This window comes from Chlorocebus sabaeus, chromosome 6 (assembly GCF_047675955.1).
Source record: "Chlorocebus sabaeus isolate Y175 chromosome 6, mChlSab1.0.hap1, whole genome shotgun sequence".
In the NCBI taxonomy this organism is placed as follows: domain Eukaryota; kingdom Metazoa; phylum Chordata; class Mammalia; order Primates; family Cercopithecidae; genus Chlorocebus; species Chlorocebus sabaeus.
This window is the reverse complement of record NC_132909.1, coordinates 4,758,796-4,764,795: the sequence shown is the minus strand read 5'-3', so window position 1 is coordinate 4,764,795 and position 6,000 is coordinate 4,758,796. Positions and strand designations below refer to the sequence as shown.

Sequence of the window (6,000 nt, the reverse complement as noted above, 5' to 3'; positions counted from 1 at the left end):
CGTCTGCTGCTTTGAGAGAAGCAGAGGAGGGAAAGAGATGGGAGGGGTGCACACACACGTCTCAGTGTGTAAGCGTGTTGGAGTCTGTGCACGCGCACATGCGTGTCGGGCTCCATGCACACATGCGTGTCGGCGTCTGTGCGTGCGCACACGCCTGTCAGGGTCTGTGTGCCCACACAGGCACCTCAACGGCTGAGCACACTATGTATCCGGGGTCTGTCGTCGCTCACATACGTGTAGGGGTCTGTGCACACATGCGTGTCCGGCTCTGCTGCCGCTTGCGCGCTCCGGCAGCTCAATGCGCGAGGCGCCGCCTGGGTCCGGGGTGCGCATGCGCGCTGGCCTCCATGGGTGGCGGGACCGAGTGTGTGACGCAGTTGCGTGGGAGTACGAGGCTGACGCGGCGGCCCTGTCCCCGTAACTGTGACACGGGTGCACGCGAGCGTCATTGGGGGCAATGGGGGGCGTGCTGGGTGCGTGTTTGCACCAGTGACGCAACCGCTGCATCTCCGCCAGTCCGCGCAGGTGAGATTGGCGCCCAAGGCTCCCAGGGGAGACGGGCACTGAGCTTCTGACGGTGACGCACTTGCTGGAGAGTGTGGGGTGACACAGCCGGGCTCGCCCCATAACTGGTGACCGGGGGTGCTTCGGAGGCTTTGGGTCGATGGAGCCCACACCTGTGAACCTCGGCGGTGCGTCCCGGGGACTCTGCTCTGTGAGGTGCACTCTGGGGGTTGTGTGGGGCAGCGGTCAGGACGGGTCTCCGTGGCCCACGAATGCACCTTTGCACTGTGTGGGGTGGCGGGGCCCACAGCGTGGCCGTGCTGGGCGTTAGTGGGTATGAGGGGCGCAGATGTGTCTCGGGACAGCGTGTGCTGTGGTGAGGCTGCGCCGTCCGTGCGGGCTTGTGCTGGGATAGGTGATCGGGCCTTCTGGGTGACGCAGGTGTGTGTGACAGCACAACCTGTGGCTCCAGCGCCTCTACTGCTTCACCTCCTAACCAAGTGGTACCTGCCTGAGAACAAGGGCCGCAGAGGGACGTGAGTGCCTGAACCTCGCCGGAAAATTCACCAACAACAAGGCAGAAACAGCCATGAGGTGACGCTTTCAGAGCCAGAAGTGCTCTCCATGCAGGCCTCATGAGTGACAGGAGATGGTGGCCTCGGGAGTAGAATTCCTCCTATAGAGGAACACGTGCCTGATGTGGGAGACAGGGGGAGGGGCAGCTCCACACTTCATCATCTCAGTCATCTCAGCTTGCTCTTCAGGAATCTCCCAGAAACTCCATCTCGGGGCCTTGCATTTCTCTTTGGTTTTATTAGCTATGGCAGGTGTTACCCTTCTGGTTCTGTTTCCCCCAGGCCAGCATCCTTCAGGAAAAGCATCCCCAAGGAGGAAGACGAATCGTTAAACATCTTAAAGGGTCAGGTGAGTATCCTTTTTCTTTTTTTTAATTAAATGATATGTGTTTATAAAACTTAAGACCAAACATTAAATGTAGATGACCAAGATCTGAGTCCTGTTTCTGCCTGTTAGCTTTTTGAGCCTTCTGAAGATAGGCTTGTGAGGAGGGTGAAATGCGTTAACATGTGTAGAACCCATAGACCCGCACACTGGAGTGTGAGTGCGCAGCAAGTGCTGCTGTTATGTGCTGAGCCTGGATGTCTGTACATCAGGAGCAACGTACATATGAAGGTAACTGGGATGGGTGTTTGCAGGTTCACAAAATGAACCACAGCCTCAAATGGTCTAGAACTGTTATCCTTAACCTGAGGGCCTTCCTTTAACTCCACTTACAACTTTCCAAGGGATGTTGTGTATATATTTACTGTATGTGTTTATCCGTGTTAGTGTATTGGTCCCCCACCACCACCACCCTAAGGAGATACTCTGTAATTTCATGGCATTAAGAAGAGTGTACATGCCCCAAAGACATTTAGACCCATTGGTCTAGAATTGAAGACTGTGTACCTTGACCACAATTACTGTTCAGGATGGTGGAAATGTTTAAGTAATTATACCACATTCATTTCATGGAATACTCTGCAGCTACAAAGAAGTAACTTTAGTTATAGCCATAAGAAAGAAGAATGCACCTGACATAATATTAAACACTACTAATAGTTATTAACAACAGTAAATGAAGAAAATCCTTCGATTGCCTAGAAATTCCATTGAATAAGATTTTTGTAAATACCTTATCCAACATGACATTTTAATATATTATTTAGGATTATTCCTGAATCCTTCAGAAGAGAGGAGCCTGGCCACATTTATTGAGCACATGTTTGTACCATAGTCTCTTGTGTTTTGCACACACTCTTTAATTTATTCTTACGTTAGTCTGTTTCAGCTGCTATAACAAAGTACCATAGACTGGTGGCTGAAACAACAAACATTTATTGCTCACAGTTCTGGAGGCTGAAAGTCTGAGAAGAGCGTGCCGGCATGGTCAAGTTCTATTGAGGGCCCTCTTCCAGGTTGGAGACCTTCACCGTCTTGCTGTGTGCTCTCATGGAGGAAAGAGATGCGAGCTCTCTGGGGTCTTTTTCATAAGGCACTAATTCCATTCCTGAGGGTTCCACCCTCATGACCTAATCACCTCCCAGAGGCCCCACCTCCTAATAGTATCGCATTGAGGGATAGGATTTTAATGTAAGAATTTGGTGGGGAGGGGACAAAATACTCAGTTAATTAAGATGCCTACAGAGGCAATTTAGCTACATTTTTGTGTTGAGGGTCTGATTGTATTACTGAAACCGAGCAAAAACATGTTTTAGAACAGGAAGGTTGTACCTGTTTCAGTGACACTTTTTTCAATACTAAGCCTTATATCAGTTTATTTTTCCTGCTTTAACAAATTACCACAGATTTATTAATACAACACAAATATATTATCTTGCTATCCTAGAGGTCAGAAGTCTGAAGTGGGTCTCACTGGGCCAAAACCAAGATGTTGGCAGGGATCTAGGAGGTGTTTGTGCTTGGAGGCTCTAGGATTTTTTTTTTTTTTTAATTGAGATGGAGTCTTGCTCTGTTGCCCATGCTGGAGTGCAGTGGCACAATCTTGGCTCACTGCAACCTCCACCTCCCAGATTCAAGTGATTCTCTTGCCTCAGCCTCCTGAGTAGTTGGGATTGCAGGCGTGCACTACTATCCGCAGCTAATTTTTGTATTTTTAGTAGAAGCAGGGTTTCTCCATGTTGATCAGGCTGGTCTCGAACTCCTGACCTCAGGTGATTAATTAGCCCACCTCAGCCTCCCAAAGTGCTGGGATTGCAGGCGTGAGCCACCACCAAGCCCGTCCTGTAGGAGGTGTTTTATGTCCTTGCTTTTGCTGGCTTCTAGACACTGCCCACACTCCTTGGCTCATGACCCCTTCTTCCATCATCAAATCTGCAAAGACAAGTCAAGTCCTTTTTCCATCACATTACTCTGACCCTACTTCTTTCTGTTCATCTGACCCTCTTCTAACTTTGAGGACCCTGGTGATTACATTAGGCCCACTGAGGTAACTCAGGATAATCTTCGCTATCTTAGTGTCAGCCCATTAGCAATTTTAGTCATCTGCAACCTTAATTCCCCTTTGCCATGTAAGGTAATGTAATCGTAGGTGCCAGCATTACCATATTGACATATTTGAGAGGCAGTGATTTTGCCAATCCATTCAGAGTTTCCTTCGTGACAACAATATACTAGCTCCCCCATAACTATAGTCCTTTTTTTTTAAATGTGGTATAATCATAATCATGTTCTATTTCTTTTTTTTTTTTTTTTTTTGAGATGGAGTTTCGCTCTGCCCAGGCTGGAGTGCAGTGGCGTGATCTCGGCTCACCATAACCCCTGCCTCCTGGGTTCAAGCAATTCTTCTGCCTCAGCCTCCTGAGTAGCTGGGATTGCAGGCATGCCCCGCCACGCCCAGCTAATTTTGTATTTTTAGTAGAGACAGAGTTTCTCCATGTTGGTCAGGCTGGTCTCGAGCTCCCAACCTCAGGTGCTCTGCCTGCCTTGGCCTCCCAAAATGCTGGGATTACAGGCGTGAGCCACCGGGATGCCTGGCCTATATTTCTCTTTTTATATGTTTTTGTTTTGTTTTGTTTTGTTTTTTCCTTATAGACAAGGTTGTGTTCTGTTGCCCATGCTGGAGTGCGGGGGGGTTGCTAATAGTTCACAGCAGCCTCAATCTCCGGGGTTAAAGTGATCTTCCCACCTCGGCCTCTCAAGTCCCTGGGATTACAGACACCCCCACTGTACCCTGCTCCTATCTTGTTATGTTTCTTATAATAGGATTAATGCAGGCCTGCTGGAGGCAAAAAAAAAAAAGTCCCTAAGGAGCCCTTAAAGAAGCATCTCCAAATTACCTATAATTGTACCCTCCAGAGATAATCACTGATTAACATGTTAAATGGCCAGCACTTTGGGAGGCCAAAGCGGGATGATCACTTGAGGTCAGGAGTTTGAGACCAGCCTGGGCAACAGTGAGACTCCATCTCTACTAAAATAAAAAATTGAAAAAAAAATAGCCAGGCATGGTGGTGCATACCTATAGTTTCAGCTACTCAGAAGGCTGAGGTGGGAGGATCACTTGAACTTAGGGGTTCCAGGCTGCAGTGAGCCATGATTATGCCACTGCACTCTAGCCTGGGTGACAAAGGGAGACAATGTCTCAAAAAAAAAAAAAAAAAAAAAAAAACCAAGAAAAAAACATTTGAAACGGTATTTATGTTTCTAGTCCTCTCCTTTGCCTCTAAGCTTGTGCATGTTTTGTTTTTGGAGTATTGAATCTTGCTAATTAATCATAAGTGAGCCAAAGACTCCAAATCTTCATCTATGAAAGGAATCCAACCCAGCTATGAATCTCATTACAGCCGTGTGTGTGTTGGGAGGGGAAGGGCTATGCCAGTGATCTTTGCCTTGCTTTGAAATATCTCTCACATATTTCTACCTTATAGATTCACAGAATCTAACCTATGGCAACAACTGTTCAACAAAGAGCCTTTTAGAATTAGATTACAGAATGTTAATGTTCCTTTTCCAGGACATCACAATAATCACTGATGAACCCTAATCACTGGGTGCCTTGCAGATAGGACTTTCCATGTAACATTAGCAAGATTATTTGTACAAGTAACGAATATGGGCTGTGTAAGTAACATTTCCATGATAGAAAATGAATTAGATGACAGTATCTCATATGTATCTCCCTTATCCTGTGGAACACAAGATTCAGCCTCCTGCTGATGTTCTCAAATTGGCATCTTCTCAGATTAGAGTCGTTAAATTAGATGTTTTTTATGCAGAACAATGCCTCTGTCCCCCAGCTGCTGATGGAACATTTCCTCTTTATATTTCTTAGAATCTCTTTTGCTAATGTATTCGTTTTGTTAAACGAAATGAATTTCATTCATAACGTCAGACTCTGAATGTTATTTTTGGTTAATACTGATTACGCAGACAGCGGGTTCAAGGAAGGCACTTTTGTTTTTTTTTGAGATGGAGTTTCGCTCTTGTTGCCCAGGCTGGAGTGCAGTGGCACAATCACGGCTCACCGCAACCTCCGCCTCCTGGGTTCAAGCGATTCTCCTGCGTCAGCCTCTTAAGTAGCTGAGATTACAGGCAAGTGCCACCACGCCCAGCTAATTTTGTATTTTTAGTAGAGACAGGGTTTTTCCATGTTGGTCAGGCTGGTCTTGAACTCCCGGCCTCAGGTAATCCACCTGCTTCAGCCTCTGAAAGTGCTGGGATTACGGGTGTGAGCCACCACGCCCTGTGGCACATTTTACCATTAGGAAAAAGAGGGAGCCAGGCATGGTGGCTCACACCTATAATCCAAAGCCCTTTGGGAGCTGTGAGGCAGGAGGATTGCTTGAGCCCAGAAGTTCAAGACTGGGCAACATGGCAAGACCCTGTCTCTATTATGAGTTTTTTTATTTTTTTGAGATGGAGTCTCGCCCTATCTCCCAGGCTGGAGTGTAATGGCGCAATCTCGGCTCACTGAAC

At 47.2% G+C, this 6,000-nt stretch overlaps 1 protein-coding gene across 3 annotated transcripts in view; it reads left to right on the top strand.

Annotated features, from left to right (window-relative positions):
* The first annotated feature begins 377 nt into the window (after positions 1-377).
* ZNF331 (zinc finger protein 331) overlaps positions 378-6,000 on the top strand; it is a 42,375-nt gene continuing 36,752 nt past the window's right edge. Inside the window, exons 1-2 of one of the 3 annotated variants that reach the window (XM_007997953.3) lie at positions 378-525; positions 1,362-1,428. The gene's annotated coding sequence lies outside the window, so the exon portion shown is untranslated. Of the gene's footprint in view, positions 526-569; positions 721-1,361; positions 1,429-6,000 lie in introns of those variants that run through there. The other 2 variants (XM_037991455.2, XM_037991454.2) reach the window with 2 other exon arrangements.